At 42.0% G+C, this 25,267-nt stretch overlaps 1 protein-coding gene across 4 annotated transcripts in view; it reads left to right on the top strand.

The window, feature by feature from the left end:
* The window catches only part of MBNL2 (muscleblind like splicing regulator 2), a 194,999-nt gene that overhangs the window by 100,287 nt on the left and 69,445 nt on the right, over window positions 1–25,267 (top strand). The window lies entirely within an intron of this gene.

Below are 25,267 nucleotides of genomic sequence, written 5' to 3'. Positions count from 1 at the left end.
TTGTATTTAAAAAAAAAAAGCCTTCTACATACCTTTAAAAAAATCAGATTCTAGTATCTATTTGTACTATTTAAGGATCGTAAAATGGGAAGAAATAACCTCTAAAGCAATTAACATCAATTTTGAGTTATATTTGTTTGCCCCCCTAGCTCTCATCCCGTAAGGTTTACAAGAGTCTTGCCTTGCAAAATCTGTGTCCTCCAAAGCTTCGTTTGTCAAGGAAACGTATACTGAGTACTAGTTGCTGTCTACCAGGCACTGTGCCCTGGATCGTTGGCTCTTCAGAGGTGAATGAGAGAGCTTCGGCTCACGTGCTTTATTGTACAAGGAAGCCCTGACACAGGATCCTGACAGGGATAATGACAATAGCAGGCATTGGGTGTTAAGTGCCGCTGGAGGGGTGCAGATTGCTGGAGAAGTGAAGGGAAAGGAGAGATGCTTTCTCAAGGCTGGCTGGGGAGTGGCTGGAGAGTAACTCCGGGAGGACAAGGGAGTGGGTGGTCAGTTAAACTGTGCCTTAGAAAATTTGAAATGGGGAAGAAAATAGAAGAATGGAAACAGCTTGAGCAAATTTAGAGGAGGCAGGAAAACCTAAGACCTTTGGTTTTCCCAAGTCCAGTTTGATGTAGAGTGGATGAAAGGGAAACAGCAGGGTGAGACTAGAAGGGAAGCTCGCTGTCTGACAATGTGGGGGCTCTTGGTTTCAGGTAAAGACATCTGGACATGATTCAAGAGGAAATGGGGTTACAAAACGGTTCTGAGGTCAAGGGTGATGCCCTCAGGGCTGTGACTGAAGACGTTTATTCGTGGCTGTAAATACCATCTGTATTCCAATGTCTTCCATATTGTATCTCCAAACTTCATCCCTCTCCTAAACTCCAGACTCATATATCCAACTGCCTTCTTGACACCTCTACCTTCAATGCCTTGTAGTCATCTCAAACTTAATACATTCAAACTCAACTCCTGCTACTTCCCCTAAACCTCCTCTAACCATCCCTTCTAAATCTCAGATAATGACAATCCCACCATTTCAACTGCTTAAGCCAAAAACCTTAACATCGTTCTTGACTCATCTCTGTCATGCTTCATATGCTGTATGTCAGGAAATCCTGTTGGCACTACCTTCACAATGTGCCCAGGATCCCATAATTTCTCACTGCCTCCACAGCCACCACCCTGGTCTAAGCTTCCATCATCCCTACCTGGATGGCTGACACAGCCTAACTGGTTTCCCTGTACCCACTCTTGCCCTGTGGTCTATTCTCAGCACAGCAGCCAGAGTGAAGCTTTTAAAATGTCTGTCAGATAACATCACCCCTTTGAAGTAAATGGGGTTTTGAGCAAAGAAGAAAACAAAGTCCTTACAGTGGTCTATAAGCCCTATGTAATCAAGCCGCCTATAACTTATTGAACCTCCATTCCAGTTCTGCCTTTGGCTCGAGGTGTCCAAGTACACCGGTCTTCTGGCTCTTCCTGAGACATGCCAGGTAGGCTGGCTCCTTGGGGGGCCAGCGAAAAAGAGGAAGACCCTCAGCTAGATGGATTGACACAGTGGCTACAACAATGGGCTCAAGCATAACAATGATTGTGAGTATGGCGCAGGACCAGGCAGTGTTTGATTCCACTGTACATGGGGTTGCTATGAGTCGGAATCGACTGGACGGCACCTAACAACAACAGAAATATGCCTAAGACGTACATGCATCATTCTTACACTGTAGTTATATATGCGTATGACCCATTCGTCTGCCTGAAATCCATTTCCAGATTTGAAAGCTCATGATGTCCTTGAACAGGGTATTCCCTGAGGCTGTTAGTATTGCCTCCTTCTGCCCTAATAGATGGAGATGTGCTGAGAGTGGCCTACTTCGGTTGTTCCCTTCAATTATTAGTTCATTTATTAAAATTCAATCATATTTATAAAATATTTTGAGTCACTTTAATTGGATTTGTAAAACTATGATTTATGAAACATTACATGGATCATTCTGGCTGTATTAGTCTTAAATAATACTGATTACCCCCTTCTACTCACACGTATACACATTACAGATCTATGTATCTAGAGTTTCTCCAAAAAAAAAAAACCCACTGCCATCTAGTCATTGTGACTCATAGCAACCCTGTAGGTAGGACAGAGTAGAACTGCCGCATAAGGTTACCAAGGAGTACCTGGTGGATTCGAACTGCTGACCTCTTGGTTAGCAGCCATAAATCCTAACCACTACACCACCAAGGAGTTTCTCAAAGATAGGAACGATGGAAAGCCTATGAGGCAATTCTACTCTGTCCTATAAAGTCACTATGAGTCAGAATCAAGTTGACGGCAATGAGTTTGTTTTTTTGTTTCCTGCAGTAGTTTCTGGAGTACCGGGAGCTTAAGTACCCAACCAGTAGCAGTGATGAAGAACACTTTGGGTTTGCCAAGGGAAATATTTCTTTCACAAACAGTTTATGGGGAGAACCTAAGAAGGAGATGGAGTGATGTCACATCTCAGTGCCTGGCTGGAGCTGAGCCCATAGTGTGGGGGTAGGTCTGCCCGCTGGGCTGAAGAGGTGCAGGTACAGATGCTGGCCGTGAGCACTCCACCCTCTCTGGTTACATGGTGCAGAAACACTTAGCATAGGAAGTCTGAGAAAAATTAGCAGGGCGTCTAGTGAGGATAGACCACAGTGAGGGCAAATCCAGGGTGATGACCCTTGGAATTGTCAGTCAGGGGGCTGCAGCTGGCCAGCAGTGGCCAACAGGGCCCCAGCCTGTGGGCAGGGTTTTCTGGATGCAAAGACGCAATAGAGCTTTAGTCCCTGAAGGAGCCTGGAGATAGGGAGGTCCTCAGATCCTGAACCTGGAGACAAAGAGAGGAGCCCGATAGCACGTTCTAACATAAGAACTTGGACACCCAGTAGTGGAACAAGGATTCAGGAGGAAGGCAGAAAATAGGGCTGGAGACAAAGCAGTAGTGTCGTAATCAAAACCAGGATGCTGAGTCAGTGTCAGCCAGTAGCAAGGATCCATTCCAAGTACCTCAGGCCTCAGTTCAAGATCTGTCTGGGAACTGGGGCGTAGCAGAGCTCTGACCAGGCCCTGAGTCCCTGGGTGGTGCAAAAACTCTAACGGTCTGCTGCTAACCCAAAGGTTGGAGGTTTGAGTGCACCCAGAGGCACCTCGGAAGAAAACCCTGGTGATCTGCCTCCCCAAAATTGGCCATTAAAATCCTACGGAGTATGGTTCTACTTTGACACACATGGGGTCGCCATGAGCTGAAATTGACTAAGGCAGCAACTGGTATGGTAGTCAGGATCCAGCTTTGGCAAGGAGGGATATTGAGGCTCAACTTGCTGAGAAAGAATGAATGGGTAGGGTGGTCAGGAGCATGGGATAACAGGAGACCTTGGACTGAACAGAACAGGCCTCTTCTGTAAATCCTGTGCTTGGCTGGTGTCCCCCAGTGCATCAAAGCGCCTGTCAGCGTGGCCTTTTGATGAGAGACACTCCAGAAAAATGTACCCACCCCTGTAAAAGCAACTTCAAAATGCTGGCCAAATTTACACATTTTCTTTTGACTTCCCTCCTGCTTGACTGAATGAGCTCCCCCTCCCCCATGCAATTTTAACATCAGGGACAATTTTTATCAAGTCATTCTCTGTAATCAGAATATAAAAATTATCTCAACATTTCTCTTTGAAAACGGTTCTTCAGGGACCCAGTAGGCCTTTATGCTTTACTAATGAGTTCTTTAGTGAAACATTTTGTCTCTTACTAAAATAAATCTCTCCTAGTGGATCTTCCACGTGAAAAATCGGGGAACGTTTAAGCTGACTAGTTTCACTTGTAGAAAATCATTGTGCTTCGTAAGGATTTGGGAGTTGTAGCTTATTCTTGACTAACCAAGGAGGTCATGCCACCTTAGTTCGTGCAGAAATTAGAATATACATTGGCAGAACGAAATCTTAGTGTTGGAAGGAACTATAGTGTTCTTCTGGGGTAGCCTCCAATCTCATGAAAAAATACCTTATCTAGAAATCCTTATAGGGTCCATCAATCACCACCTCCCTGAAACTCCTTACCATACAAGCCCATCCATTCTGTGTATGTGTGTGTGGCTTTTGTTTTGTTTTGTTTTGAGTAGAATTCGCGTAACATAGCATTAACCATTTAAAGAGAACGATTTAGTAGCGGTGGTGCAGTGGTTAAGAGCTCTGCTGCCAACCAGAAGGTCAGCAGTTTGAATCCCCCAGCCGCTCCTTGGAAATCCCACAGAGCAGTTCTACTCTGTCCTGTAGGGTTGCTGTGAGTCAGAATCAGCTCAATGGGAATGGGTTTGGTTTTGGTAGAACATTCACAGTGTTGTACAACTTCTCACCTTTATCTATTTGCAAAGCATTTTCATCACCTCTGAAGGAAACCCTGTATCCATTAAGCTGTTACCCCCATGCCTCACTTCCCCAAGCCCCTGGCAACCACTAATCTGAATTTTATCTCTATGGATTTACCTATTCTGGATATTTCACATAAATGGAGTCGTGTAACATGTAATATGTATTTTGGTTCATATGTTGAGTGAAAACTCTCTTCCCCCATAGCTGCCCTCGCTGACTGTGACAGGCAGCAGAGAGAGCACATTTTTCAGAAACAGATGCCCAGAGTTTGGGCCTGGCTGAGATTACAACACGGCCTTGGGGAGCGCGGTGTAACCTCTCCGAGCCTCACTTCCCTTGGCTTTTAATTGAAGGAACCTATTACAGCAGTGGAGCCATAGTAAGATAATGTCTGTGCAGAAGGGTGTTTAAGGTGAGCTATGAATATTCCGTTGGTTTGTTTCTTAGAAACAGCTTTGCATAGTCTAAGAGTCGGACACTCAGGCCAATCTGGGGACTTTGACGCCTACCTCTGCCATTTACTAGTTGTATGGCCTTGGAAAATTATTGCCCTTCTCTGTGCCTCTGTTTCATCATCTGTAAAATGGGGATGTTACGGTACCACCTATAAGGGCTTATAGTGAAGACGATTTGCTCTTGGCTACTAACTGAAAGGTTGGTGGTTTGAACTCGCTCAGTGGCAGCACGGAAGAAAGGCCTGGTGATCTGCTTCTGTAAAGATGACAACCATGAAAACCCTATGTAGTTGGTCCTACTCTGTAACATGTGGGGTCGCCATGAGTCAGAATTGACTCAACGACAGCCAGTTTCTTTCTTTCTTTGGTTTACCATACCTCTTGTCACAGAGTCAATTCTGACTCATAGCAACCCTATGGGACAGAGCAGAGCTGCCCCATAGGGTTTCCAAGGAGTGGTTGGTGGATTCAAACTGCCGACCTTTTGGTTAGCAGCTGAGGTCTTAACCGCTGAGCCACCAGGGCTCCTTTTTTGGTTTAATGAAGATGAAATGAGTGTGATGTATGAAAAGCACTTAGAAACAGCCTGGCGCATGGTAAGTACAGTATTACGTAAGTCTTGGCCCTTTTTATTGAGGGTAGGACCATGTCTTCAAATCTTGCATACAATCCTAGCCCTGCTCCTGACATTGAGCAGATGCTCTCCATAAATGTCTGCTGAATGAATGAAGGGATTGATGCATGTTGGCTCTGCCAACAGATATGAGAAGCCCCACACCTCTTCCATGTGAACCTCTGCTCTGCTTACTCACCCAGCCACCCCACCCAGTGCATAAATGCCCACACAAGGTGCAACGTGCCCCAAACCTACACCTTCCCTGCCTGTCTTTTCTGAACAAAGTACAGCTTTGCCCTGCTGCAGTTCAGTCCTGCAGGGCAGCCCCAGCCACCAAGTAATCCAAACCAGCTTGAGAAGAATGTTCTTTTTTTTTTGCTACTCAGATGAATGCCCTCTTAAAAGGATGCTTCTGTGTTTCCTTCTTCTTCCCTTGTTTAATAACCCTGTACTCTTTCACAATCTTCTACCTCTTTAGGTCTCCTTCTTCTTCATGCCTGTTATGGATTGAGTTGTGTCCCTCAAAAATTTGCGTGTCAACTGGCTAGGCTGTGATTTCCAGTATTGTGTGTTTGTCCACCATTTTGTCATCTGATGTGATTTTCCTATATGCTGTAAATCCTACCTCTATGATGTTAATGAGGCAGGATTAGAGGCAGATATGTTATTGAGGCAGGACTCAGTCTATAAGATTAGGTAGTGTTTTAAGTCAGTCTCTTTTGAGATACAAAAGAGAGAAGTGAGCAAAGAGACATCAGGACCTCATACCACCCAGAAACAAGAGCCAGGAGAATAGCACGACCTTTGGACCGGTGGTCCCTGTGCTGAGAATCTCCTCGACCTGCGAAGATTGGTGACAAGGGCCTGCCCCCAGAGCCAACAAAGAGAGAAGGCCTTCTTGTAGAGCAGGCACCCTGAATTCAGACTTCTAGCCTCCTAGACTCTGAGAAAATACATTTCTCTTTGTTGAAGGGATCCACTTGTGGTATTTCTGTTACAGCAGCATTAGGTGACTAAGACATCCACTTGTGGTATTTCTGTTATGGCAGCACTAGGTGACTAAGACATCCACCTGTGGTATTTCTGTTATAGCAGCACTAGGTGACTAAGGCATCCACTTGTAGTATTTCTGTTATAGCAGCACTAGGTGACTAAGACATCCACCTGTGGTATTTCTGTTATAGCAGCACTAGGTGACTAAGACATCCACTTGTGGTATTTCTGTTATAGCAGCACTAGGTGACTAAGACATCCACTGTGGTATTTCTGTTATAGCAGCACTAGGTGACTAAGACATCCACTGTGGTATTTCTGTTACAGCAGCACTAAGTGACTAAGACATCCACCTGTGGTGTTTCTGTTATGGCAGCACTAGGTGACTAAGACATCCACTTGTGGTATTTCTGTTACAGCAGCACTAGGTGACTAAGACATCCACTGTGGTATTTCTGTTACAGCAGCACTAGGTGACTAAGACATCCACTTGTGGTATTTCTGTTATAGCAGCACTAGGTGACTAAGACATCCACTGTGGTATTTCTGTTACAGCAGCACTGAGTGACTAAGGCATCCACCTGTGGTATTTCTGTTATAGCAGCACTAGGTGACTAAGACATCCACTTGTGGTATTTCTGTTATAGCAGCACTAGGTGACTAAGACATCCACTGTGGTATTTCTGTTATAGCAGCACTAGGTGACTAAGACATCCACTGTGGTATTTCTGTTACAGCAGCACTAAGTGACTAAGACATCCACCTGTGGTGTTTCTGTTATGGCAGCACTAGGTGACTAAGACATCCACTTGTGGTATTTCTGTTATAGCAGCACTAGGTGACTAAGACATCCACTGTGGTATTTCTGTTATAGCAGCACTAGGTGACTAAGACATCCACTGTGGTATTTCTGTTATAGCAGCACTAGGTGACTAAGACATCCACTGTGGTATTTCTGTTACAGCAGCACTAAGTGACTAAGACATCCACCTGTGGTGTTTCTGTTATGGCAGCACTAGGTGACTAAGACATCCACTTGTGGTATTTCTGTTACAGCAGCACTAGGTGACTAAGACATCCACTGTGGTATTTCTGTTACAGCAGCACTAGGTGACTAAGACATCCACTTGTGGTATTTCTGTTATAGCAGCACTAGGTGACTAAGACATCCACTGTGGTATTTCTGTTACAGCAGCACTGAGTGACTAAGGCATCCACCTGTGGTATTTCTGTTACAGCAGCACTAGGTGACTAAGACATCCACTTGTGGTATTTCTGTTATAGCAGCACTAGGTGACTAAGACATCCACTGTGGTATTTCTGTTACAGCAGCACTGAGTGACTAAGGCATCCACCTGTGGTATTTCTGTTACAGCAGCACTAGGTGACTAAGACATCCACTTGTGGTATTTCTGTTATGGCAGCACTAGGTGACCAAGACATCCACTGTGGTATTTCTGTTATAGCAGCACTAGGTGACTAAGGCATCCACTTGTGGTATTTCTGTCACAGCAGCACTAGGTGACCAAGACATCCACTTGTGGTATTTCTGTTATGGCAGCACTAGGTGACCAAGACATCCACTTGTGGTATTTCTGTTATGGCAGCACTAGGTGACCAAGACATCCACTTGTGGTATTTCTGTTACGGCAGCACTAGGTGACTAAGACATCCACCTGTGGTATTTCTGTTACAGCAGCACTAGGTGACCAAGACATCCACTTGTGGTATTTCTGTTACAGCAGCACTAGGTGACTAAGACATCCACTTGTGGTATTTCTGTTACAGCAGCACTAAGTGACTAAGACATCCACCTGTGGTATTTCTTTTACAGCAGCACTAGGTGACTAAGACATCCACCTGTGGTGTTTCTGTTATAGCAGCACTAGGTGACTAAGACATCCACCTGTGGTATTTCTGTTACAGCAGCACTAGGTGCCTAAGACATCCACCTGTGGTATTTCTGTTATGGCAGCACTAGGTGACTAAGACATCCACTTGTAGTATTTCTGTTATAGCAGCACTAGGTGACTAAGACATCCACTGTGGTGTTTCTGTTATGGCAGCACTAGGTGACTAAGACATCCACTTGTGGTATTTCTGTTATGGCAGCACTAGGTGACCAAGACATCCACTGTGGTATTTCTGTTACAGCAGCACTAGGTGACTAAGGCATCCACTTGTAGTATTTCTGTTATAGCAGCACTAGGTGACTAAGACATCCACTGTGGTGTTTCTGTTATGGCAGCACTAGGTGACTAAGACATCCACTTGTGGTATTTCTGTTATGGCAGCACTAGGTGACCAAGACATCCACTGTGGTATTTCTGTTATAGCAGCACTAGGTGACTAAGGCATCCACTTGTGGTATTTCTGTCACAGCAGCACTAGGTGACCAAGACATCCACTTGTGGTATTTCTGTTATGGCAGCACTAGGTGACTAAGACATCCACTTGTGGTATTTCTTTTACGGCAGCACTAGGTGACTAAGACATCCACCTGTGGTATTTCTGTTACACCAGCACTAGGTGACCAAGACATCCACTTGTGGTATTTCTGTTATGGCAGCACTAGGTGACCAAGACATCCACTTGTGGTATTTCTGTTACGGCAGCACTAGGTGACCAAGACATCCACTTGTGGTATTTCTGTTACAGCAGCACTAGGTGACTAAGACATCCACTTGTGGTATTTCTGTTACAGCAGCACTAGGTGACTAAGACATCCACCTGTGGTGTTTCTGTTATAGCAGCACTAGGTGACTAAGACATCCACCTGTGGTATTTCTGTTACACCAGCACTAGGTGACCAAGACATCCACTTGTGGTATTTCTGTTATGGCAGCACTAGGTGACCAAGACATCCACTTGTGGTATTTCTGTTACGGCAGCACTAGGTGACCAAGACATCCACTTGTGGTATTTCTGTTACAGCAGCACTAGGTGACTAAGACATCCACTTGTGGTATTTCTGTTACAGCAGCACTAGGTGACTAAGACATCCACCTGTGGTGTTTCTGTTATAGCAGCACTAGGTGACTAAGACATCCACCTGTGGTATTTCTGTTACACCAGCACTAGGTGACCAAGACATCCACTTGTGGTATTTCTGTTATGGCAGCACTAGGTGACCAAGACATCCACTTGTGGTATTTCTGTTACGGCAGCACTAGGTGACCAAGACATCCACTTGTGGTATTTCTGTTACAGCAGCACTAGGTGACTAAGACATCCACTTGTGGTATTTCTGTTACAGCAGCACTAGGTGACTAAGACATCCACCTGTGGTGTTTCTGTTATAGCAGCACTAGGTGACTAAGACATCCACCTGTGGTATTTCTTTTACAGCAGCACTAGGTGACTAAGACATCCACTTGTGGTATTTCTGTTACAGCAGCACTAGGTGCCTAAGACATCCACCTGTGGTATTTCTGTTACAGCAGCACTAGGTGACTAAGACATCCACCTGTGGTATTTCTGTTACAGCAGCACTAGGTGACTAAGACATCCACTTGTGGTATTTCTGTTACAGCAGCACTAAGTGACTAAGACATCCACCTGTGGTGTTTCTGTTATGGCAGCACTAGGTGACTAAGACATCCACCTGTGGTATTTCTGTTACACCAGCACTAGGTGACCAAGACATCCACTTGTGGTATTTCTGTTACAGCAGCACTAGATGACTAAGACATCCACTTGTGGTATTTCTGTTACAGCAGCACTAGGTGACTAAGACATCCACTTGTGGTATTTCTGTTATGGCAGCACTAGGTGACCAAGACATCCACTGTGGTATTTCTGTTATAGCAGCACTAGGTGACTAAGGCATCCACTTGTGGTATTTCTGTCACAGCAGCACTAGGTGACCAAGACATCCACTTGTGGTATTTCTGTTATGGCAGCACTAGGTGACCAAGACATCCACTTGTGGTATTTCTGTTACGGCAGCACTAGGTGACCAAGACATCCACTTGTGGTATTTCTGTTACAGCAGCACTAGGTGACTAAGACATCCACTTGTGGTATTTCTGTTACAGCAGCACTAAGTGACTAAGACATCCACCTGTGGTATTTCTTTTACAGCAGCACTAGGTGACTAAGACATCCACCTGTGGTGTTTCTGTTATAGCAGCACTAGGTGACTAAGACATCCACCTGTGGTATTTCTGTTACAGCAGCACTAGGTGCCTAAGACATCCACCTGTGGTATTTCTGTTATGGCAGCACTAGGTGACTAAGACATCCACCTGTGGTATTTCTTTTACAGCAGCACTAGGTGACTAAGACATCCACTTGTGGTATTTCTGTTACAGCAGCACTAGGTGACTAAGACATCCACCTGTGGTATTTCTTTTACAGCAGCACTGGGTGACTAAGACATCCACCTGTGGTATTTCTTTTACAGCAGCACTAGGTGACTAAGACATCCACCTGTGGTATTTCTTTTACAGCAGCACTAGGTGACTAAGACACCCACTTGTGGTATTTCTGTTATGGCAGCACTAGGTGACTAAGACATCCACTGTGGTATTTCTGTTATAGCAGCACTAGGTGACTAAGACATCCACTGTGGTATTTCTGTTACAGCAGCACTAGGTGACCAAGACATCCACTTGTGGTATTTCTGTTACGGCAGCACTAGGTGACTAAGACATCCACTTGTGGTATTTCTGTTACGGCAGCACTAGGTGACTAAGACATCCACTTGTGGTATTTCTGTTATAGCAGCACTAGGTGACCAAGACATCCACTTGTGGTATTTCTGTTATGGCAGCACTAGGTGACCAAGACATCCACTTGTGGTATTTCTGTTACAGCAGCACTAGGTGACTAAGACATCCACTTGCGGTATTTCTGTTATAGCAGCACTAGGTGACTAAGACATCCACCTGTGGTATTTCTGTTACAGCAGCACTAGGTGACTAAGACATCCACTTGTGGTATTTCTGTTATGGCAGCACTAGGTGACTAAGACATCCACCTGTGGTATTTCTGTTACACCAGCACTAGGTGACCAAGACATCCACTTGTGGTATTTCTGTTATGGCAGCACTAGGTGACCAAGACATCCACTTGTGGTATTTCTGTTACGGCAGCACTAGGTGACCAAGACATCCACTTGTGGTATTTCTGTTACAGCAGCACTAGGTGACTAAGACATCCACCTGTGGTATTTCTGTTACAGCAGCACTAGGTGACTAAGGCATCCACTTGTGGTATTTCTGTTATGGCAGCACTAGGTGACCAAGACATCCACTTGTGGTATTTCTGCTATGGCAGCACTAGGTGACCAAGACATCCACTTGTGGTATTTCTGTTACGGCAGCGCTAGGTGACTAAGACATCCACTTGTGGTATTTCTGTTATAGCAGCACTAGGTGACTAAGACATCCACCTGTGGTATTTCTGTTATAGCTGCACTAGGTGACTAAGACATCTACTTGTGGTATTTCTGTTATAGCAGCACTAGGTGACCAAGGCATCCACTTGCAGTATTTTTGTTATAGCAGCACTAGGTGACTAAGACAATGCCTCTCTTGATATCCCATCTGGCCCTTCTTTTACGTCCTTCTGGAAGCCTTCCCAGCTAATACCCATCAATCAGGGGACCCTGGCTTTGTCCACAAGTACATTTTTATAATTGGGTATGATATTCAAAATATTTAAAAACAGGTATCTTGAAGCTGGGCAGCAACCAATCAGAATGCACCAGAGCTGGACCTTATAGGTCCCTGCTGAGTCAGGTTTAACTCTTTGGTTGCTGGGATCCAGGAGGTGGTAGGGACCCACGGGGAGGGCTAGAGTGGCTAGAGAAATGGAGAAAACACTTGGCAGACTGGAGACGGTAGCTCTTTTCTAAGTGGGGCAGAAGTACTTTCAGCCTTTTAATAAATGGCACAGCTGTACAGGTGCACACCCACCAAATGTCAGCCCGTTTGTCAGCAGTTTAGAGTGGTTCTGTATCTGAATTCCAGGCAGCCCTCCGTGGGGGTAGGCGATTCACCATTCGGCATTCCAAATCAGACTGGAAGAGACCACAATAAGTAGGTCTATGCCTTTGGGTAGATTTCACATTAAAAAAGACCAGGTACTGCAGACTGATAATATTAAAACTGGCAGCCAAGGATGAAACCCCGAAAATACTGTCCTGAAAGAATCTTTAAACCTTCAACCAAAAATATTCCCTGAAACCTTAAAACAATAATTTTGCTTATATCATAAAGAATGCCTGCCTTAAGGATTATGCTCTTTTAAAAGCTATCAGTATGGAATCAAATTTTGCAACTCTCTAAAGATTAGATAGGAAATTTAGGGGACAGTAAAGGAAAAAAAAAAAAAGACATTGCCTTCGAGTCGATTCTGACTCATAGTGACCATATAGGACAGAGTAGAACTGCCCCATAGGGTTTCCACGAAGTGGCTGGTGGATTTGAACTGTCAACCTTTTGGTTAGCAGCAGAGCTCTTAGCCACTTAACCATTAGGACTCTTAGGGCGCAGTGAGTTTATGTTAGTGGGGGGATCAATATGGCAAAGGAGGGTGAAAACAGTTACACAACTCAGAGTGTCGTCAGCGGCACACAATTGTACCTGCAGGAATTTTTGCACCGCTATATGTTCTGCTGTGTATATTCTCAACAACAAAAAATAAAAGTAAAAAATTAAATAGCAGCCTGTGTTTAGTGGGCATTTGCTTTGTGCCAGGCCCTGTGTGAAGAAGGCCTTGGTGACCCTCTTCAGGAATTTAACCCTGAGAGTGGTGGTGAAAATGAAATGCAAGAATAAAGTACAAGGTTCCCACTGGTTACCCTGGCTCGTTGTAATTCTCCAGGGTGCCTCCCATACTCTTCCTCTCTTCCACTCACCCACTTGGATCTTGGCTTAAATGTTGAATGTTTCTTCCTCTCGGAGGTGTGTTCAGGCAGCGCCCTGTAGGCCCCCGTCACAGAGCAGATCACACACCACTTTAATCCTGTGTTCGCTATAACGGGCGTGGCGCGTAGAAAGGGTTAGAGAAGGAAGGACCCCGGTCATTTCATAACAGGCTCTGTGTGTCGGCTGTGTGAGGATCCCTGTACTGTGGACTTTGAGAGAAGAGCAGAAGTCGACTGGAAAGGCCAGCCTCCCCCCACAGGAGAAATACCAATGCTGTGATATTAATATTTCATGGTGCTTCTTTCTCTTTCATCCGTAACGCTGCCTACATTTATGAACACGGCTTTAGAAAACCTAGACACTGTGAAGTCAAACAGCCGCTAGGTTGTTTTGTGTTATTCTGATGGCAGTTTCCCAGTGACTCAGAAGACAGTGATGTTCTAGTTAAATCAAATATTCTTTAAGTCAAGCATCTGGTGCCCGGAAGTTAGTTTCCTAGAATCTCGAGAGAGCCGAGGGGCTATTTTTGGCCTTCCTGAGTGCTTTTAATGGGCACATTTTTAGTTATCATACAAAGGTAACAGGATGGATAATCCTTACCAAAAAAGACAGGGTTTGGCCTCTTAATCAAACTGACAAACAGTTTTCCCTGATCACAACAACATAAGTAGTGCAAGAAGTAAAAACTGGCCAGGCCCCTAAAATTCGTTTTTTCAAAAAAGGCTCAAATGTGCTTGGAGTTGACAAGCTACAAACAATTGACCTACTTTGCCTCTCCTCCCGTTTATTAATTTCTTTGTTTTGCCTGTTTAAAAGGGTCACGCAATTAGGCCTTAATGGCGCACAGCAGTCATGCCTACAGAACAGGGAAGCTGCATTAGCATAATAATAAATTAATAAATGAATTATAAACCTCCTCAGAAAGCACCTTGGATAGCCCCGAGGTGTTCTCAGCCCTCCCCAGGTAAGAAGCTGCCCTAAATGCAAATCTAGAGAGGTTAGACTCAGAAGCGTTCGCTGCTCGCTCTAAGAAAGGCTAAAGTACTAACACTTATGTGGATCTTGGGGTCTCATTCCCATGAGCCAGTGAGGCTGCTGAACAGAGGCATTAACGGCCATTTGTGTCATTTTTCTGGAAAGAAGCTGCAAACGAAATTACAGTCCCCAGTATGACTTAGGACACCCACCTATGCAACTTGGTTCACTTTCTTTATCCTCCCCTGAATTCAGAGTTGTGAAGTCTTTTGTGGTAGGTGAAATTGGAGAGTTTGGATGTCTGTCAGCATTTGCAATTTTCCTTAGTTTACCCTTAGGCCACACCTCCAGATCTTCCTGTATGTTCCTACATGGGCCATGGCATTGAAGCAAGAGAGAAAAGGGAACATGCCCCAAAAAAGAAGACTATAAATATTGCATTTTAAACTGTCTTTAATAAGTGTAATATTTTATGCTAATTACCCCTCCCCCAAAAAAGTGTATGTTGTCGCTGTTGTTAGGTGCTGTCGAGTTAGTTCCGACTCATAGCGACCCTCTGTACAACAGAATGAAACACTGCCCAGTTGTGCACCAACCTCACAATCCTTGCTATGTTTGAGCCCATTGTTGTAGCCCCTATGTCAGTCCATCTCATTGAGAGGCCTCCTCTTTTTTGATGACTCTCGACCTTGCCAAGCATGATGTCCTTCTCCAGGGACTGGTCCCTCCTGATAATATGCCCAAAGTATGTGAGACAAAGTCTTGCCATCCTCACTTCCAAGGAGACCTCTGGCTGTACCTCTTCCAAGACAAACTTGTTCTGTCTTTTGGCAGTCCATGGTATATTCAATATTGATCAATATTCAATATTGATCCCCAACACCATCACTGAAAGGCATCAGTGCTTCTTCAGTCTTCCTTATTCATTGTTCAGCTTTCGCACGTATATGAGGCAACTGAAAACACCACGGCTTGTGCCAGGTACATCGTAGTCCTCAAAGTGGCATCTTTGCTTTTTAACACTTCATAGAGGACTTTTGCAGCAAATTTGCTGAATGCAACGCATTGATTGATTTCTTGACTGCTGCGTCCATGGGCATTGATTTTGGGTCCAAGTAAAATGAAACCGTTGACAACTTCAACCTTTTCTCTGTTTTTCATGACACTGCTTATTGGTCTTTATGTTGAGGTGTACTCCATACTGAAGGCTGTGGTCTCTGATCTTCATCAGTAAGTGCTTCAAGTCCTTTTCCCTTTCCGCAAGCAAGGTTGTGTCATCTGCATATCTCAGGTTGTTAATGAGGCTTCCTCCAATCCCAATGCCCCATTCTTCATATAGTCCAGCTTCTCAGATTTTTTGCTCAGCATATAGATTGAATAGTAAAAGGATACAACCCTGACGCACACCTTTCCTGACTTTGAGCCACACAGTATCCTCTTGTTCTGTTTGAACAACTGCCTCTTGCTCTGTGTACAGGTTCCTCGTGAGCATGATGAGTGTTCTGAAATTCCTATGCTTTACAATGTTATCTGTAATTTGTTATGATCCACACAATTGAGTGCCTTTGCACAGTCAACAAAACAAGGGTAAACATCTCTCTGGTATTCTCTGCTTTCAGCCAGGATCCATCTGACATCAAAGATGATATCCCCCATTCCACATCCTCTTCTGAATGTGGCTTGAATTTCTGGCTGTCCTCTGTCAATATACTGCTGCAACTGCTTTTGAATGATTTTCAGCAAAATTTTACCTGCATGTGCTATTAACGATATCGTTCAATAACTTTGCATTCTGTTGGATCACCTGTTTTTGGAATGGGTACAAATATGGATCTCATCCAGTTGGTTGGCCAGGTAACTGTCTTCCAAATTTTTTACATACACAAGTGCGCCCTTCCATCCATTTGTTTCAACTGTTTGTTGAAACATCTCCATTGGTGTTCTGTCAATTCCTGGAGCCTTATTTTTGGCCAATGCTTTCAGTGCAGCTTGGACTTCTTCCTTCAGTCCCATCAGTTCTTGATCACATGCTACCTCCTGAAATGGTTGAATATCGACCAATTCTTTTTATATAGTAACTGTGTATTCCTTCCATCTTCTTTGGATACTTCCGGCATTGTTCAATATTTTGCCCATAGAAGAATTTTTTCTTCAGTTCTTTCAGCTTGAGAAATCCCAAGTATGTTCTTCCCTTTGGTTTTCTAATTCAGATCTTTGCACATTTCCTTATAATACTTTGTCTTCTCGAGCTGCCCTTTGAAATCTTTTCCGCTCTAAGTTTTACGTGATCATTTCTTCCGTTCACTTTAGCTATGCTACGTTCAAGAGCAAGTTTCAGAGTCTCTGCTGACTTCTATTTTAGTCTTTTCTTTCTTTCCTGTCTTTTTAATGACCTCTTGCCTCCTTCATATATGATGTCTTTGATGTCATCCCACAACTCGTCTGGTCTCTAGTCATTAGTGTTCAATGCGTCAAATCTATTCCCGAGATGCACTCTAAATTCAGGTGGGATATACTCAAGGTTGTACTTTGGCTCTTGTGGACTTGTTTTAATTTTCTTCAGCTTCAAATTGAAATTACATAGGATCAGTTGATAGTCTTCTCCGTACTTGGCCCCTGGCCTTGTTCTAACTGATGATACTGAGCTTCTCCATCATCTCTTTCCATAAATGTAGTCGATTTGATATCCTGTGTATTCCATCCAGTGAAGTCCACTGGTATAGTCACCATTTATGTTGTTGAAAAAAGGTATTTGCAATGAATAAGTCATTGGTCTTGCAAAATTCTATCATGCAATTTCCCAGCATTGCGTCTATCACCAGGACCATACTTTCCAACTACTGATCTTTCTTATCTCCAACTTTCGCATTCCAATCACCAGTAATTATCAGTGCATCTTGATTGCATGTTTGATCAATTTCAGACTGCAGAAGTTGGTAAAAAAATCTTTAGTTTCTTCATCTTTGTCATTAGTGACAAACCAAAAACTGTATATACACTCTAAAAGATGAATTGCAATACAAATTGAACTAAATTGCTAATAGAAACTAATTTATAATGGAAAGTGCTTGTTATAAATTCATGTATAATGTCAATGATATGGACAATTGTTCATTTTGATGGAAGTTCTGGTTATCATTTGCTTGTAGCAATTCCCAGAATCTACACTTATTTTTCTAATACTGATGCCCTGCCGTGGTTGCATTTTATTTGCTGTATTATATAGTTGGAACTAATTATACAAAGAGATTATTGGTTCAATTAGTTTATTTAAATTCAAAAGAAGCCTAAAAGCATAATCTCTCACTTGCCTTAGAGTAGAGCTGTTTAAGCCCCATAGTTAATATTTTAAATTAAGCCCTGATGTAAGTAACCACTTTACTCCCCCACACTTTGACTTGCCCACATCCTCCCATGAAATGCACTGAAGAACAAAGAGGAGGCTCAGGCCAAATGTCAAAAGTCAGCCTTTGCCTCAGACTGGACTTAGACTCTTGAAAATGAAGAACCAATATAAATCAGCCTACCTACTCAAATCAAAGCCTTTATTTATTCTCACTTTCAGAAACCTTGAGAGGTTTGGAAACTGCAGGGAAAGGGAAGCTGAGAGCATCTCATTCATCCAACCAGCTTAGTCACGTTACAAAATATCTACTAATCAACTTACGTGTCAGAAGGTCAAAATCAGTGGTTTGATTGAATTTTTCACTTTCAAGCTGTGTGCACTGTAGGTACTTAGTAAATCCTCTGAGACTTAATCGATTTTGACTTAATTTGTCAATTTTGCTTATGCTTCTCTTGCCCACTCACATATGTTCTCTCAGTTCTCAGAACATGTCTGGACAGTTGCCAACATACATTCCTGGTGTCACTTTTTACTGTAACTGTTGGTTTATGTGGCTTTTCCCTTTGACTGGACTAGAAACATTCAAGGAAGAAATAGGTGTGGAATAGACAACATATAGCAATTTACGTTTTTTTCCAGGCCATCTTTACTGTCTCATGGGCTGTCACAAGGGTTTGAAGAAGTTGAATTTGGTAATATGATCGCCCCCATTTGACAGATAGGAAAATTGAGGTATAGACTATCATAAATCATTTGGAAATGTTTATATAGCCTATTATAAAAGGTTTAAAAGTTAGCATACATATGAAAATCAACAGTCGCTGGGAGTTACCAGGGACAGATAGGTCTGGCGTCGGGGAGGTTGCTCTCTAGATAGTAGATACTTGTTATTTCTGTGATGGGAACTATAATACAAGTGTGGATAAAGGGTGCACAGCTTGACCAAGGGAAATGATGTCACTGAGAAATATGCAAGAAAAAAAGGACATTTTTAGTAAATTTGTGACATACAACTGTGCAAGGACAGCTAAAAAATAGGAGTACGTATATATACGTATGCAAGTGTGTGCATCCATATATAGTTTATATACTATAAAGCACATGGGGCCACACCTACACAAACACTCACACACACAGACACACAAAGTTTATATAGCTATTTTGGGATAAAACTACAACCAGAGGGAGTGGGGCCAAGATGGTGGACTAGGTGGACGCTACTGCGGATCCCTCTTGCAACAAAGACTCGGAAAAACAAGGGAATCGATCACATACATAACAATCTACGAACTCTGAACAACAAGCACAGACTTAGAGACGGAAAATGAACAAATACGGGCAGACAGCGACCGTTTTCAGAACCAGGAGCCAGCGTACCAGCTGACTACCTGGAAAATCTAGTTTCCCAGTGATGGCTCGGAGACAGCAGTCCATATCAAACTACATAAAGAAACAGACCATGACAGCTTCTCCAACCCCCCAAACAAAAGAATCAAAATCTTTCCCAAATGAAGATACAATCCAGGAATTATCAGATACAGAATATAAAAAACTAATTTACAGAATGTTTAAAGATATCACAAATGAAATTAGGCTAACTGCAGAAAAAGCCAAGGAACATACTGATAAAACTGTTGAAGAACTCAAAAAGATTATTCAAGAACATAGTGGAAAAATTAACAAGTTGCAAGAATCCGTAGAGAGACAGCATGCAGAAATCCAAAAGATTAACAATAAAATTACAGAATTTGACAACGCAATAGAAACTCAGAAGAGCAGACTCGAGCAATTAGAATGTAGACTGGGACTTCTGGAGGACCAGGGAAACAACACCAACATAGCTGAAAAAAAAATCAGATAAAAGAATTTAAAAAAATGAAGAAACCCCAAGAATCATGTGGGACTCTATCAAGAAGGATAACTTGCGAGTGATTAGAGTCCCAGAACAGGGCGGGGGGACAGAAAACACAGAGAAAATAGTTGAAGAAATCCTGACACAAAACTTCCCTGACATCATGAAAGGCGAGAGGATATCTATCCAAGATGCTCATCAAACCCCATTTAAGATTGATCCAAAAAGAAAAACACCAAGACATAGTATCATCAAACTTGCCAAAACCAAAGACAAACAGAAAATTTTAAAAGCAGCCAGGGAGAAAAGAAAGGTTTCCTTCAAGGGAGAATCAATAAGAATAAGTTCAGACTACTCAGCAGAAACCATGCAGGCAAGAAGGGAATGGGACGACATATACAGAGCACTGAAGGAGAAAAACTGCCAGCCAAGGATCATATATCCAGCAAAACTCTCTCTGAAATATGAAGGAGAAATTAAGATATTTACAGATAAACACAAGTTTAGAGAATTTGCAAAAACTAAACCAAGACTGCAAGAAATGCTAAAGGAGATTGTCTGGCAGGATGACCAATAATATCAGGTACCAGCCACAATACAAGGTCACAAAACAGAACGTCCTGATATCAACGCAACTCAAATAGGAAAAGCACAAAAACAAACAAATTAAGAGTAATTCTAAAAAATAAATAAATAAACAAAATAATACACATAACAGGAAATCATGGAAATCAATAGATAAACGATCACAATAATCAAAAAGAGGGACTAAATATAGGAGGCATTGAACTGCCAGATGGAGAGTGATACAAGGCGATACAGAAGGATACAAGTTAGGTTTTTACTTAGAAAAATAGGGGTAAATAATAAGGTAACCACAAAAAGGAATATCAATTCCATAACTCAAGAAAAAAGCCAAGAAAAACGTAACGACTCAATAAACACAAAGTTAAACATTATGAAAATGAGGATCTCACAAGCTACGAAGAAAAACGTCTCAGCACAAAAAAGTATGTGGAAAAATGAAATGGACAACAACACACATGAAAAGGCATCAAAATGACAGCACTAAAAATTTATTTATCTATAATTACGCTGAATGTAAATGGACTAAATGCACCAATAAAGAGACAGAGAGTCACAGACTGGATAAAGAAACACGATCCATCTATATGCTGCCTACAAGAGACACACCTTAGACTTAGAGACATAAACTAAAACTCAAAGGATGGAAAAAAATATATCAAGCAAACAATAAGCAAAAAAGAAGAGGAGTAGCAATATTAATTCTGACAAAATAGTCTTTAGACTTAAATCCACCACAAAGGATAAAGAAGGACACTATATAATGATAAAAGGGACAATTGATGAGGAAGACATAACCATATTAAATATTTACGCACCTAATGACAGGGCTGCAAGATACATAAATCAAATTTTAACAGAATTGAAAAGTGAGATAGACAACTCCACATTTATAGTAGGAGACTTCAACACACCACTTTCGGAGAAGGACAGGACATCCAGTAAGAAGCTCAATAGAGACACGGAAGACCTACTTACAAAAATCAACCAACTTGACCTCATTGACTTATACAGAACTCTCCACCCAACTGCTGCAAAATATACTTTTTTTTCTAGTGCACATGGAACATTCTCTAGAATAGACCACATATTAGGTCATAAAACAAATCTTTCCAGAATCCAAAACATCAAAGCATCTTCTCAGACCACAAGCTAGAAATCAATAACAGAAAAACTAGGGAAAAGAAATCAAATACTTGGAAAATGAACAATACCCTCCTGAAAAAAGACTGGGTTATAGAAGACATCAAGGAGGGAATAAGGAAATTCTTAGAAAGCAACGAGAATGAAAATACTTCCTATCAAAACCTCTGGGACACAGCAAAAGCAGTGCTCAGAGGCCAATTTAAATCAATAAATGCACACATACAAAAAGAAGAAAGAGCCAAAATCAGAGAACTGTCCCGACAACTTGAACAAATAGAAACTGAGCAACAAAAGAATCCACCAGGCACCAGAAGAAAACAAATAATAAAAATTAGAGCTGAACTAAATGAATTAGAGAACAGAAAAACAATTGAAAGAATTAACAAAGCCAAAAGCTGGTTCTTTGAAAAAATTAACAAAATTGATAAACCATTGGCTAGACTGACTAAAGAAATACAGGAAAGGAAACAAATAACCCGAATAAGAAACGAGAAAAACCACATCACAACAGAACCAAATGAAATCAAAAGAATCATATCAGATTACTACATAAAATTGTACTCTAACAAATTTGAAAACCTAGAAGAAATGGATAAATTCTTGGAACAATACTACCTACCTAAACTAACACATTCAGAAGTAGAACAACTAAATAGACCCATAACAAAAAAAGAGATTGAAATGGTAATCAAAAAACTTCCAACAAAAAAAAGTCCTGGCCCAGACGGCTTCACTGCAGAGTTCTACCAAACCTTCAGAGAAGACTTAACACCATTACTATTGAAGGTATTTCAAAGCATAGAAAAAGACGGAATACTACCCAACTCATTCTATGAAGCTACCATCTCCCTGATACCAAAACCAGGTAAAGACATTACAAAAAAAGAAAATTACAGACATATCCCTCATGAACATAGATGCAAAAATCCTCAATAAAATTCTAGCCAATAGAATCCAACAACACATCAAAAAAATAATTCACCCTGATCAAGTGGGATTTATACCAGGTATGCAAGGCTGGTTTAGTATCAGAAAAACCATTAATGTAATCCATCGCATAAATAAAACAAAAGACAAAAACCACATGATCTTATCAATAGATGCAGAAAAGGCATTTGACAAAGTCCAACACCCATTTATGATAAAAACTCTTACCAAAATAGGAATTGAAGGAAAATTCCTCAACATAATAAAGGGCATCTATGCAAAGCCAACAGCCAATATCACTCTAAATGGAGAGAACCTGAAAGCATTTCCCCTGAGAACGGGAACCAGACAAGGATGCCCTTTATCACCGCTCTTATTCAACATCGTACTTGAAGTCCTAGCCAGGGCAATTAGGCTAGACAAAGAAATAAAGGGTATCCGGATTGGCAAGGAGGAAGTAAAGCTATCACTATTTGCAGATGACATGATTGTATATATGGAAAACCCTAAGGAATCCTCCAGAAAACTACTGAAACTAATAGAAGAGTTTGGAAGAGTCTCAGGATATAAAATAAACATACAAAAATCACTTGGATTCCTCTACATCAACAAAAAGAACACCAAAGAGGAAATAACCAAATCAATACCATACACAGTAGCCCCCAAGAAGATAAAATACTTAGGAATAAATCTTACCAAGGATGTAAAAGACCTATACAAAGAAAACTATAAAACTCTGCTACAAGAAATTCAAAAGGACATACTTAAGTGGAAAAACATACCCTGCTCATGGATAGGAAGACTTAACATAGTAAAAATGTCTATTCTACCAAAAGCCATTTATACATATAACGCACTTCCAATCCAAATACCAATGTCATACTTTAAGGGGATAGAGAAACAAATCACTAATTTCATATGGAAAGGAAAGAACCCCCGGATAAGCAAAACATTACTGAAAAAGAAGAAGAAAGTGGGAGGCCTCACCCTACCTGATTTCAGAACCTATTATATAGCTACAGTAGTCAAAACAGCCTGGTACTGGTACAACAACAGGCACATAGACCAATGGAACAGAATTGAGAACCCAGATATAAATCCATCCACGTTTGAGCAGCTGATATTTGACAAAGGACCAGTGTCAGTCAATTGGGGAAATAATAGTCTTTTTAACAAATGGTGCTGGCATACCTGGATATCCATTTGCAAAAGAATGAAACAGGACCCATACCTCACACCATGCACAAAAACTAACTCCAAGTGGATCAAAGACCTAAACATAAAGACTAAAACGATAAAGATCATGGAAGAAAAAATAGAGACAACCCTAGGAGCCCTAATACAGGGCATAAACAGAATGCAAAACATTACCAAAAATGATGAAGAGAAACCCAATAACTGGGAGCTCCTAAAAATCAAACACCTATGCTCATCTAAAGACTTCACCAAAAGAGTAAAAGGACCACCTACAGACTGGGAAAGAATATTCAGCTATGACATCTCAGACCAGCGCCTGATCTCTAAAATCTACATGATTCTGTCAAAACTCAACCACAAAAAGACAAACAACCCAATCAAGAAGTGGGCAAAGGATATGAACACACATTTCACTAAGGAAGATATTCAGGCAGCCAACAGATACATGAGAAAATGCTCTCGATCATTAGCCATTAGAGAAATGCAAATTAAAACTACGATGAGATTCCATCTCACACCAACTAGACTGGCATTAATCCAAAAAACACAAAATAATAAATGTTGGAGAGGCTGCAGAGAGATTGGAACTCTCATACACTGCTGGTGGGATTGTAAAATGGTACAACCACTTTGGAAATCCATCTGGCGTTATCTTAAACAGTTAGAAATAGAACTACCATACAACCCAGAAATCCCACTCCTCGGAATATACCCTAGGGATACAAGAGCCTTCACACAAACAGATATATGCACACCCATGTTTATTGCAGCTCTGTTTACAATAGCAAAAAGCTGGAAGCAACCAAGATGTCCGTCAACGGACGAATGGGTAAATAAATTGTGGTATATTCACACAATGGAATACTACGCATCGATAAAGAACAGTGACGAATCTCTGAAACATTTCATAACATGGAGGAATCTGGAAGGCATTATGCTGAGTGAAATGAGTCAGAGGCAAAAGGACAAATATTGTATAAGACCACTATTATAAGATCTTGAGAAATAGAAAAAACGGAGAACACATACTTATGTGGTTACAAAGTGGGGAGGGAGGGAGGGAGGGAGAGGGCTTTTTATTGATCAATCTGTAGATAAGAACTGCTTTGGGTGAAGGGAAAGACAACACTCAATACAAGGAAGGTCAGCCTAATTGGACTGGATTAAAAGCAAAGAGGTTTCCGGGATAAAATGAAAGCTTCAAAGGTCAGCGGCGCAGGGGCTGGGGTCTGGGGAACTTGGTTTGAGGGGACTTCTAAGTCAATGGGCAAAATAATTCTATTATGAAAACACTCTCCATCCCACTTTGAATTGTGGTGCCTGGAGTCCTAAATGCCAACAAGCGGCCATCTAAGATACATCAATAGGTCTCAACCCACCTGGAGCAAAGACAAAGGAAGAACACCAAGGTCACATGACAACTAAGAACCAAGAGACAGAAAGGGCCACGTGAACCAGAGACCTACATTATCCTGAGACCAGAAGAACTAGTTGGTGCCCAGCCACAATCGATGTCTGCCCTGTCAGGGAGCACAACAGACAACTCCTGAGGGAGCAGGAGACCAATGGGATACAGATCCCAAATTCTCATGAAAAGACCACACCTAATGGTATGATTGCGACGAGAGGAATCCCAGAGACAATGCTCCCCAGAACTTCTGATGGCACAGGACAGGAACCATCCCCGAAGACAAATCATCAGGCATGAAAAGGACTGGTCAGTGCGGGGGAGAGAGATGCTGATGAAGAGTGAGCTAATTAAATCAGGTGGACACGGAAAAAAAAAAAAAAAACTACAACCAGAATTCCAGGATTTCTCCACTATTATACAAGCTGCTTCAAACTCTAGGTTAATCGTGCCATGTTGACCAAGCCCTGGCAAGTTTCAGCCAGGGAGATATTATCAAAGAAAAACAG

Source organism: Loxodonta africana, chromosome 17, assembly GCF_030014295.1.
Source record: "Loxodonta africana isolate mLoxAfr1 chromosome 17, mLoxAfr1.hap2, whole genome shotgun sequence".
Lineage (NCBI taxonomy): Eukaryota > Metazoa > Chordata > Mammalia > Proboscidea > Elephantidae > Loxodonta > Loxodonta africana.
The sequence above is the reverse complement of the archived record's forward strand: the minus strand, read 5'-3'. Positions and strand labels throughout refer to the sequence as shown.